General features: G+C 45.4%; 1 protein-coding gene across 1 annotated transcript in view; it reads left to right on the forward strand.

The window, feature by feature from the left end:
- RIOK1 (RIO kinase 1) overlaps positions 1 to 12605 on the forward strand; it is an 862653-nt gene that overhangs the window by 395748 nt on the left and 454300 nt on the right. The window lies entirely within an intron of this gene.

The following is a 12605-nucleotide window of genomic DNA, read 5'->3' on the forward strand; positions in this document are numbered from 1 at the left end:
ACCAAAATGCCCTTTTACATGATCAAAAAGATGAATGTTGTTATATCGTGAAATCCAAGAACTTGTAGAGTGTAGACATCTTAATGCAGTCTCGATACAAGCCAGTGTTTGACAGTTAGGGGTGTTAATGTGAAGTACATCTTTTCACAGAGTCCCAGTTACACATTACTATGTAGTTATCAACAGTAGAGAGATTTTGTATAACAAAATGCCCATTGGAAAACCTGAAACTCTGTTGGTGACTAAGGAAAATCACTTGGAAACAGAAAAATGCAAAACAAAGCTTCAGAAAGGAGTCTGCCTTTGTGGCGCTGCCTTTACCAGCAGTCACAGCCCATGTTGAAGAGGTGGTGTTAGGGAATGCCTTGTTTTGTTGTTTTACAAATAGTCACTAAATTGTATTTATATCAGAAACATTGTGAGATAATTGTAGATCTGGTCAAAAGCCTGGCATTTTAGAATTTGTCCTAACTTGTGGGTTTACTGACCTTTTTCCCAGGCAATGGCTAATCCAAGACCTCATTAGGGATCAGACTGTGTTAGGCAAGATTGTATGTAGTAACCCTCTTGGCAATGGCGAACCCAACCTTTGGTATAGGCCTGTACTACACAAGTTGGCAGAGTGAATGAGCAGCCAGGCTGATCTCAAGAGGGATCAATGTGAGCTGTATAGGTGCAACATAGAGATTCACCGTGACAGGTATTCAAATAACACTTATACTCAAGGCTTCTTATGAAAATAATTATTAATTTAACAGTCAGTTTTAAAATAAGCATTCTTTAGAAAGGGTAATATGCAACAATAAAATACTCTTGAAAAATACACTCCTTCAGTCTCAGAGTTAATAAGTAGATAACCTTTTGGGATGTCACACACGCTTCTTACTGAGGCGACTTCAATAGCTAGGACACTGTGGACATTGATATATCACTTCAACACTTAATGCAATACTGGAGTTGTGGAAAAAGGAAAAGGTTAGGGAAGGAAACAAAGGTTAACAAGTTCTCTGAACAGGTAAGTACTTTACAACTCTCCAAATGAAGTATAGGTTAACCCTTTCCCAGCTATACAAGTAACTTATGTATGACTTTTTGGAGGGACAGATGAACATAAAGTGAAAGGGTCAGTAGAGTCTGCAGGGAGCCAGGACAGCCAATGTCAATTGAGCAAAGTCTGGGGCATCTGAGGCACTTCTGAAAGATAGCACAAAGGTATTGCACAATGTTATCTATAGTGTTTGTAGAAAAAAATCACTGTTGGCCCACAAACTGGGAGGCTTGTGAAAAGCAAAGGTGCACGCAGCTCTGCAAAGGGCAACCAATGCAAGTCTCCAGTGAGAGCAAGTAAGCTACATACAACAAGATGTAAGTACCCCTAGTTAGACAGTACCTTAGTTCTGAAGAAAAAGGATCCAGCGGGTTTCTGTTCCTGTTGCAGTCCTGCAGATCCTGTGTTCCTGGGCCTCAGTAGTGGAGACAAGAGGGAGGACGTCTGAGGACTCCTCCACTGCGGTTTGAAGGTCGGCGGCAGCAATGGGCTTACTACAGATCAGCAGCACTTTGCAGTTTCAGCTACCGGAAAATAGCATCACTACGGTTCTTGGACATCTTGTGGGCTCCCCTTGCTTCTGGGCTCCAGCAATCTGTTCGGGTGGCTCAGGCTTGGGTCGTCCTGCTTCGAGGGAGTCCTTTGGATCTTCCTGGGGCTCAGGTCCGGCTTAAAGACAATGCACTTGTTCCTGGTGTTCCTGTGCCCTGGCACTCGGTTCCAGCAGCAGCGAAGAATTACAGCCAGCGGGGAGAGGGGTTCCAGTCATCTTGGGGTTAATTGGTCCCACCAACCGAAAGTAAGAAGTCGTCCGTTCCAGGCTTCTCTAGTAGATACGAAAATCGGAGCTTCAGCACTGCAGCAGGGCTTCACCGTGCAAACCAACGGTGCATGAGCGTGCAGCAAGCTTCTCTCCCAATTTCTTCTTCGATTCCTTCGTCCAGTGGTCGACTCTGCCTTCCTTACAAAAGACCTCGCCTTTTATGCAGGTTTCTCCCATTAATTCGCAGCCTAGCTGTCACTCAGACAGCAGAGTGGCTGTCCTCTGTTAGGGATAATTCTCATAAATGTGCTAATTCCTCTCTACCTTAGAGACCCCCAGCTCTTTTGCTGAACTTTGGGACTCTGTACTTTTAATTCTGTTTGTTTTCTGTGTTTTACTCTTGTGTTCTTTGATGAGTTTTAAGATAACTCCATAGGTATATTTTCATGTGTGTTACACAGCATCCTCAGTGTAGTAACACAGGGATGTCTTTTTAGACTTCCCAAAGTTTTAAATACCTTCTCTGGGATAAACTACTGTTTCCCAGAGAATGTAAGGTTAAATTGACTTTACTAGTTTTTTTTAAATTCCTAGACCCAGGACACACTATCTTCCTATAGAGTGCTGGAGGGGTTACCTAGTATCCCCTGTGTCTAGAAACTCATGTAGCAGTCAAATGCTACCCTCTCCTATCGAAATGGCTGGTGACAGTGGTTTTACAACGAACTACCATGATTTTTCCCAACCGCGAACACCGGTAGCTAAAAATCGCAGGAGCCATGTTTTGCAAGATGGCGCCTTAAGCCCCTTTGTTTAAAGGTCTTTCTAGCGTTTGTCTCTGTGCGCCAAACACATTTTGGTTTTTTCCATGCCGTTGGTGGACTTTAGGACTGAAGACCGCCTCTGGTGCCGGAGTGCCTGGGGTGGGCAGGAAGTGAAGGAGGTGACCGAAACTCCCTGTGCTTAGTCTCCTAGGAGACTCAAATGCACTCTGGCGTGATTGACTGGCTGACTGTCCGGCAAGGACAGCCTCCCTGCTGGGTGAGTGGCAGCTAGGCTGGAATGAAAGGGAGAAAACTGTTTAAAAGGCGCATCTCTTGGACTGGAAAGCAGTCGACCACTGGAACGAAAGAACCGAAGTCGAGCTGGAAGAGGACGGCTGCTGCAACTCCTGGACCGTTGGTTTTCCCAGTGAAGCCCTGCTGCAGGTCCGAATCGCCAAGTTGATCTCAACAGAGAAGCCCCTTCAAGGACGACTTCTTCCTTTGAATTGGTGGGACCAATCAACTCGTAAGCCACCTGGATACCATTCTCGGAGCTGGTTAGGATTAACCATGGGGAAGGACACCAGCTTATGTGCTTGATGACAGCTACTCGAACCGAAGATCTTCTGTTTTACCAGCTTGTTTGACCCGTCCCTGTGCAGAGCAGGAGTCCCCCGACGTCCTCCCTCTTGTCCCCATGACTGAGGCTCAGGAACAGTGAGATCTCCAGGAACTGCCAGGAACCAACGTCTTCAGCTGCATCTTTTCTTCATATTAAGGTACTGTGCCAACCCGATTGAGAGAACTTACCTCTCGCAGTGAAAGTTTGTGAAACTTTCCCAACTTGCAGGCCTAATTAGCTGTTGACCCAACATATGATTCTTTTTCGAACAAACTACTTTTGAGAACATTGGCAAAGACTTTACCGTTTACAAGAACTGATCTTTCCTATCCAAGACACTAGCCCATTGACTTTGGCCTTGGCCTATTGAACTGAATCGAGTCCTCTAGTGAACTGAAACTATTTTCACTGCCTAAGAAAGTATTTGTGATCTATTATATTAACCTATGCCTTTTTAATCCCATTCAAAGTAACTGAAATGCCATTTTGCTCCTATTTCAGGGGAGCCTAATTTACTCTAGGGGTGTACCGAAATTCGGCTTCAAGTACATATTCGGCCGAATTCCGGCCAAAAATGGCTATTCGGCATTTGGCCGAATACTTACTTGATTGTTACTCGAAGCCAAAGTTACACCCATATTCTTTACCTCATCCTTCCTGTCTCTCTCTCCTTTTTGCCTTCCTTGTTTCCTGTTGCGTCCATTTGGCGCCTTCACACCCCCCCATGTTGACCCTCCTGTAGCTATCTGCTTCACCACACAGCTCATGTTTTGATTCCTCATTCCATCTTTTTTTCTCTTGTTGGGTTTGAGGAAGGGGTAAACGCGTAGGGGAAAAGCGAAAGGGGGAGGCTGAGACATCATTAGGGAACTGGAAAGATTCCTGAGGTTGGATAAGGTGGTGGGCCTCAGGGACAGGTGTTAAGGTTCGCAGTACTCAACATTATAAGGAAGATTATACTTGGAGCCTGCCTTTGAAATGAGCGACGGGAGGCTGCACAGATGTGCCAAGTGCACTTATTTAAAGGTATGTCAATTGTAGAGATCACGTTACTGTAAGTGAGATTGCTGGGTGTCACCTGGTACACCGCAGTGCCCCTAGTCAGGTGTCTGCATGTCGGATCACACCCACAGGCAGCTGGCACAGATCTCCTTTTCAAAAGTTGCCTGAAAAATGTCATTGAAATGAAAGCTCCTAAACCGAAATGTATACATCGGTGCCTTCACCCAGACACAGGCACCTGAGAACATAGTACAAGGGGGTCACACTGTGGAGCCGAGCAGCCGAGGTGCCCTTGTAGAATACACGCCATGTCCAGGACAGACAGACGCACACCTGGACGAGTACTTCACTATCGGACTGTGAAATCTGCCCCTCGGAGTGACAGCCCTTGTTCTTCAAATGTACATTTATAAAACTGCAGGGTTGAGGGTTTTAGGACTGTAGTATTTACAGCCACTCCCTTAAAATATGACTTCAGAACAGCTCTCTTCAAAGTTAGGTTCCTGCCAGTCCAAGCACTTCCTTTCACTCGGACCGCAATACTGCAGCTTTGAAAGTAGCTGCGCTTTAAAGTTTAATATGAACTCTGGGTATCAATGAAAGGTTCAGTTCCCACTTCCCAGTAACCCATTAATTGCCCTTAGCAGCTTTTAAAGATTTGTCCCCCTGCAGCAGTAATTGGAATGAGAATTGGTCCTTAAACGCTCACACCAAAGAGCGGGTTACTTATAATTGAATGTCAAAAGAAATGAAGGGAAAATGCAGGGCTCATCCTTGCGAGATCCAGTGCTTGCACAGCAAGGCACATTAGGCTTGAAATCCTTCTATAGCCGCGGCGCCACATGTAAATACAGGGCCCATAGCAGTGGCCCAATACTAGAAAAGATATTTAATGGTGTTGATCTGGCCACCTGGCTCTTTGTTTCAGTGGTGACAGGCGGGCTGCTGCTGCAATAGGCCCCTCACTCCTCTTGGAATGCCATGGCTTTGTTGTTGCCAGCTCCTGGGGGAGGTGTGGACAGAAGAAAAGCTCATCCAAGCAGCCTTTGTTGCTTGCTACGCATCCGGATGTGCCATTGGAGAATGTTTCTGAGAGAGTGGGGGCCGGGAGGCACCTTGACATTCCAGGTTTCATGGCCAGTACCACCTCCCATTCCCCACACGCAGTCTGAATTGCTTGTATGGATACATCTGGCTGTCAGCTGCTAAGAGTGGACCTTGGTGGGTTCACTGTGTGCAGAGCTGGCTGGAGGTACCAGGACACACGAGCAGCAGCCATACGCCAACCCACCCCACAAATTATTGATGGCCATCTCTGCACTGCTGCTTGGATCTGGAGGGGGCAGCCTCCCCGTGCTTTGGGTTAAACATGCACATTTCAGGAGCCTGCAGATTTCTTTTTTTAGTCCTGTGTGGCTGGCAGTATGACAGAGACTGCCTGGGATGTTCAAGTTGAATGCAAATGAGGAGGCAGAGCCAACTTGCTCTGTGAATTCCCACTGCCCCCCACCCCGCCCCACATCCTGCTGACTCTGGCAACATATGAAGCATTCATGCCTGCCACTCACACCTGCCGGGCTGTGTGCATAGCACCCGCTATCGTGTTACTCGATGCTGCAACCCCCCACCCCCCCGTCTGTCTCGTGGCGGCATGTAACAGGGCCCCCAAAGGGACCCTTCTGAACGGCAAGCATGCAAAGCTGAGGTTCAGGGGTTAATGAACTTTTTATTTTGCAGCATGCATGTGGGCTATGGGACTGGAGTAAGGGGGGCATGGCATCTGGCGTTGACTTGGGTGATGCATAGAGTAAAATGCCAATGTCGCTGCTTTCGAAGGGGGGGGCCTGCTCCTGGATACACACAAGTGGGCTGACATGCATGATTGGTGGGCGCAGGCGCGATGCACAGTGTAGGAATGGATGGGTGTGTTTTCCTTAATACATTCACACATTCCCTGTTGTACAGAAGCTGTGGTAGAGGGGGCGTTCATACTTTTTGACAGCCACTGGACTTTGCTTACACCTGACACCAGTTCTTCTCTTCACAAAACTGCTCCGTTGCCTACCTTTTTAAAATGGCAGCGAGGGTGCAGCGCCAACCCGTAAGGATTTCCGACACACTGCGCTTGTTATTCATATCTTGACACATTTACAGTAGTAATCTACTATTCGGTTACTATTTGGTACCGGCCGAATAGTTTTGTTAACTATTCGGTATTCGGCCGAAATAGTACATTTACTATTCGGTACACCCCTAATTTACTCAGACTTATTGGTTTGGTATTGAAGTATATTTGTGTATAATATTAAGTTGCCTCCTTCTAGTGAATGTTTTCTAAATGACTGTTTAATAAATTAATAAGTGTTTTACCAAGAAACCTTGATTGTAAGTGTCTACTTGAACCACTGTGATTGTAAGACCTCTGTGTAAGATCCTTGTTCTGCTCACATTCCCTCTTGAGATAAGCCTGGCTGCTCAGCTCGCTTCCACAAAACTGTGTAGTACAGACTTATACCAAAGGTTGGTTTTTCTTACACCTGTAGTCCTAATTGTATGTTGTGCTCCCGGAGGGTACTGCATGCAATTTTGCCTAACATCCTCCAAGGACAGCCCGCCAGCCAAACACCTTTCGGTGCATTCCTGTAACCAAGGAGACTAAGCACAGGGAGTTTCGGGAACCTCCCTCGCTTCCTGCCCTGCCAGACACACTGGAGACAGAGGCGAGCTTCATGCGTTAATCCTGCCAAATACAAAACGAACAAAGAGACCAAACCTGGTTTGGCGCGCAGAGTAAAACCCAAGAAAGACCTCAAGCAAGAAATGGAGAAAAAAGAAGACTGGGGCTATTTTGACAAAATGGGCACTCATGGGTCCAATACTGCAGCTGAGGATTCAGCCCGTGGTAAAAACGCAGAATCGTAGGAACATCAAACCACTGCCACCAGCCATTAATTGTAGTGAGGGTAACATAAACATGTTACATGAGAAAGTAGACACAGGGGATACTAAGTAATCCCCCAGCACTCCACCTAAGATGGTGTGTGCTGTGTCTACAAAAGAAAAAAAGGTAAGTAAAGTCAATTTCACTTTACTACTGTTGGAAACAGTAGTTTATCCAAGAGAAGGTATTTAAACCTTAAGAGAAATCCCTGTGTGAGGAACCTTGACCCGTGAAAGCCTGTGTACACAGGCCAAAGTGCTTACAAACATACAGCTGGCCTAATATATTTCCTAAGGCAACAGCTCCCTGTAGCAGTGACAACAGGCGAAACGGACAGTCTCTACTGTGCATTATTGCATCGGCCAAACATACATCTGGCCTTTTGTTATATTGTATGATTTGTAACTAATAGAATCCAGCCTTTTGAAGCTAGGAGATGCTCTAGAGAGTGTCCCTGTGTACAAATAAATTACTGTCTCTCACAGCTACCTTTGTTCCCTGTCTGTCAGCTTATTTGATCATGCTTTCACCTGACTTGGAATGATGAGGGCTGCAGAGGGAACTCTGCAGATCGGATTGTTTACCTGAATGGTGCATTAATTCCTCTGAGGAATCCACATTTGGAGTGAAAGCCACAAAGGAGCCTGGCAAGGTTCAGATGTGATACCTCCCCTACACACTCCCCCAATCCCTCCCGCCCCCGCCCCTCCCGCTGATTGGCTGTCAAACGTTTGAAAGGATGCACACTGGTCTTTGGACGCAGTGTGTAATCAGATTCCTACTTTCCTATATCACCAAGGAGACTTTATCCCTATCTTGTCAAAGTCGAACCACAGTGTTTGTGGGGATCTTCTGCCAGACAACTCTGGAAACAACAAGCTGAACTGAAGATCATCATCAGTAGACAATGCTACTACATCTTCTTGAGATCTGTCAGATACTAACGCTCTGCCAGGCAGTCTGATTTCAAGTCTGTAGAATCTCAAGTTTCCAGACAATGCCTTGTCGCTGATCCTTGTGTGGAACAGACATGAAGAGGTAGGAACACCAGAGACACTCGCCATCAGTAAGTGACAACCCCTTTGGCTCCTGATTACAAAAGGTTAGTAACGACCAAGAACCTTGAAAAATTCAGTGGGACTCTGAGGAGCCAGTCTTATCTGAAATTGCAACCAGTGGGCATTTACTGCATTCTCCTGGTACTGAAATTGTACATGATGCAAACCGCTTAGCTGCATCATGCTACAATTCCAGCAGTTGGTCTTCTCCAGAGTAGCACCTTCTCCAGCAAGTCTTCACTTGTCCTCAGCTGCACAGCTGCTTTTTCACACCGCTCCCACACTGAATTTGGGATAAGAAATACCCTGCAGCCATTTCTTTGGGCAGCCTCTAGAGCCAGGAATCTGCAGAAGAGGAACCTGCATTGAAGACCCAGAATGCTACTGCTGCCTACTTTCCCAGTAAGTCCATGCTGCTGTTGGTGCAACCACAGTACACCCTTGTTGGTGCTTCGACCCTTGGACTGATTGGTCTGATCAATCAGTCCTGCACCCTACCCCGCCAGCCGTCGGTGGACATCCATTTACCTGACCATCCTGTGGGCTGCTCATCTGCTGACAAAGCCTTGTCATATGAAACCCTTGGATTCCATTAACGGTGGAAGTAAGTGTCCCAAATGATTCTGGATACCCCCCAGGGGGTTGTCACTGGGATGATTGGAGTAAGGGGTGGAAGTATACTTGACTGTTTTCGCACCCCCCTGCCACTATACAGAATGTGTGAGTGCAAAGTCCACTCCCTAACATTCTTTGACCTGACTGTGATGTGTGGCCTTCTTGCGCCAATGACGCCTTGCACGTGTGGGGTAGCCTCTTGTGTGGTGGGATTGGGAGTGTACCCATAAAACCTTTAATTTACCCGTTTCATCCAAGGGTGTTTTTAAACATTATCTTTTAACAACCTGTTGACTTTGCCTAAGCTTGTACAGGTAAACGTTTGCAACTTCTAACCACCCTCTGAGGTACTGACCTATAATTTTACTTTGTTGAGGTGCTAGGCGTCCTCCGTACCTGATAGGGAAGCACTGCCAAAATGAGTGTCCGATTTTGTCTTATAAGGGAGCGCATATGTTTTATATTTTAATTAATTGTTCTTTTCATCTTAATGGCTACATTTTCATTCATTTGCATTATTGAGTTGCTTTTACTGTGTTTTGAAGTAACGTGTAGGTAAAAATACAAAGTTGTTATTCTGATATGTTTGTTGTGTGATATATGCATGTATTAGGTTTTAAGTGCTTAGCTTGTTAAAGACTAATTCATTAGTATAGTTCTGCACTTATGTGTGGACCCAAAGATTTTGCTATGGCTACGTGTGATTAACTGTACTTAACCACCACACCCATAGCTCCTGAAGTCTTCCTTACTGCTCACCTCAAGTTACCTTGTTTGAGAATGGCTAGACTAAGTGTCTAATAATTTGTTGACCGACTAGGTTGGCCACTCTGCACCATCCCACAGGGCCAGTTCTGAAAACCCCATCTTAACAGTTGCTGTTTTGAGGTGAGATAAGCTGTGTTGGCCTGAGTGATGCATCACCTAGTAGTCAACTCCTTGATTGCTCACAGAACTGTGTGTATGTAGTACAAAACCTACATGGCTTGGACTTAAACTCTTGAGTACCTGGCCCAGAAAAAAGTTTTCAAGGCGTTTTTAGAAATAGATTTACTTCTGTTACACAATGTTTGTTGATTCAGAAACTTGTGGCTCACCAAGGATCTAGGAATGTTAGCCCTCTGCTGATGGTGGGATGTTTCTGGTGCACGGATTGCTGATAGTGCCCCTGTATTTTTTCTTAACTCTTCCATCTCCACCTCTGAGGCTGGTACCTTCCTAGGGATGGAGAAAGAGAAGCTTTAATTAAGGAAATTTAACTGCAGCACAAATTTATGTGGCAATAGTGACTGCAGGCCAGGTCTCCGTTGGTGCAATGGAGGGGGCTCCAATAATGGCAATAGCTCTTCTCGTTCTAGGTTCCCAAAGGATCCTTTGAGTGTGTGTGATAAAAAGAATGGCATCATAGAATGGATGACCTCATTTGAGTTTACCCGTGAGGTGCACACAGTGAGTGATTATGGTCAGGTTACATGGTTAATTAGTAGACTCTCCGACAGTGGATACAGTGCTATTTTGGAATTGGTTGCTACTGATGGAAAAGATTATAGCAAACTGTAATATCTTGGGGCTGCCTGCTGACGTGAGAATGTATGTGTTGGTGGAATGTGAAGTGTGTGGGTGTCATCAGTGTGGTGGATTGATTCCAGCAGAAGCAATTGGTGGTCGCTCGTTCTTAGCCAAGATTGTATGCAGTACCCTGTGGGAGACTGCACCTGCCTTCTCTTCTTGGCAATAGTTAACCCAACCTTTGGTATAAGCATGTACTACATACGTTGGTAGAGTGACTGAGCAGCCAGGCTTATCTCAAGATGGGTCAATGTGAGCTGTAGGGTTATTACATTGAGATTCACAGTGACAAGTATCCAAATAAACACTTACACCCAAGGTTTCTTGATTAAACAATTATTAATTTAACAGTCAGTTCAATAAGTCTTCTTTAGAAGGGAGTGATAGGCAAGATTGTATGCAGTACCCTTTGGGTGCACTACAACAACCCAGCTGGCCAGTCACCTAAGAGTGCGTTCCTGTCTCCTAGGAGATTAAGCACAGGGAGTTTCGAGCACCTCCCTCGCTTCATGCCCCCGCCAGACACCCTGGAGCCAGAGGCGAGCTTCACTCGTGAATCCCGCCAAAGGCAAAACGAACAAAGGGACCAAACCTGGTTTGGCGCACAGAGTAAATCTCAAGGAGGACCTTTCCAACAAGAAATGGTGAAAAAAGACCGGGCCATTTTGACAAAATGAGCACCCATGGGTGCTTTACTGCAGCTGCAACTGCAGTCTGTGGTAAAAACACACAATGGTAGGAAAAAGTAAACCACTACCACCAGCCATTAATTGTAGAAAGGTTAACATAAAAATGTTACATGAGAAACTAAAGAAATGGCGAAAAAAGAAGACTGGGCCATTTTGACAAAATTGGCACCCTTGGGTTCTTTACTGCAGCTCCAAACGCAGCCCGCCGTAAAGGCACACCACGGTAGTTAAATGTAAACCACTGTCACCAGCCATTCGAGGAAAGTGTAGCATAAAAATGTTACATGTTACATGAGAAACTAGACAAAGGGGATACTAAGTAACCCCTCCATCACCCTATTGTAAGGTAGTGTGTGCTTGGTCTAGAAAGTTAAAAGTGTAAGTAAAGTCAATTTCACTTTACTGCTCTTGGAAACAGTAGTTTATCTAAGAGGAGGTATTTAAACCGTGGGAAATCTGACAAGACTTCCCTGTGTCACTGCCCTGAAGCTGCTATGTGATACAATGTAAAAGATGTCCACACCCAAAAGAAATACAGAGTTCAAATCACGTTAAAAATACACGAGAGAGTGGGAAAAAAGGGTCTCACTTGCTCCAGGTAAAAAAATCAAAGTCCCAGAGACCAGCAAAAGAGCTGTGGGTCTCTAAGGTACAGAGGAATGGGAACTCTGAGCGGTTAGCCAAACCCCAATCAAGGTAGCAATAGAGAGCAGTCAAGGCTTATTTTCAGGAGAGTGTGAGTGGGGTCAGGGGCCCTCAATTAGGCCACACAGTATGGCACACAATAATTCAGTTTGGGCGGTATGCATAAACAATACCGTTATTTATTATAGGCCTTTGGAAATTAATCTAACAGGTAGTAATATCTCACAATACTCAGATACGAATATATACCTTCACCAGAGGTTCACAAATGCATTAAAAGTCACTTATACAGCAGGCAGCTAAGTAGATTAAATGCAATAAAATATGGACCCGGTTCACAAGTTATTTCCCTAACATAAGCAGTCTAAACAATAAGAAGAATGGGGCCTTGTGCCCAAAAGTCACAGGAGCCACAATGTTTCTCCCCTGAAGGGCGTCTCTGTAGTACAGTTATAGTTCACTTGTGTTGGTGATAGTTCAGAAGGTTCTTCAACAATTTTACTAAAGGTAAGTAAACGTTTTCTTAAATTTCCGGTTACTGTACCCAAGTTTGATGACCAAAAGGTGAGTGGAATTGAATGCAGCAGACAAAGGGGCTTGTTCCCAATATAATCCTACTGGAGACAAAGGGGGATGGATACACTGTGTTTACTTACCCCCTTGACTCTCATTTTCCCAGCTGCTGTTGTGGACCGTTTGGCAGCTCAATCTCTGTCGTTGGTTCCGGTGAGTGATGCACAGGAGTTGCAGGTTCGAGGATTCTTTCAGTGAAGTACCACTGCCAGATGCAACCTCTGGTGATGAAGAAATGCAAGAAATACTAATGCAGACCTCCTCAGGACACTTCAAAGGTTGGAGGAAGGCGAATCCAGCAATGGTCTCCACAAAC

The sequence above is a fragment of the Ambystoma mexicanum genome, chromosome 5p (genome assembly GCF_040938575.1).
Source record: "Ambystoma mexicanum isolate Mex_15411 chromosome 5p, UKY_AmexF1_1, whole genome shotgun sequence".
NCBI classification, from domain to species: Eukaryota; Metazoa; Chordata; class Amphibia; order Caudata; family Ambystomatidae; genus Ambystoma; species Ambystoma mexicanum.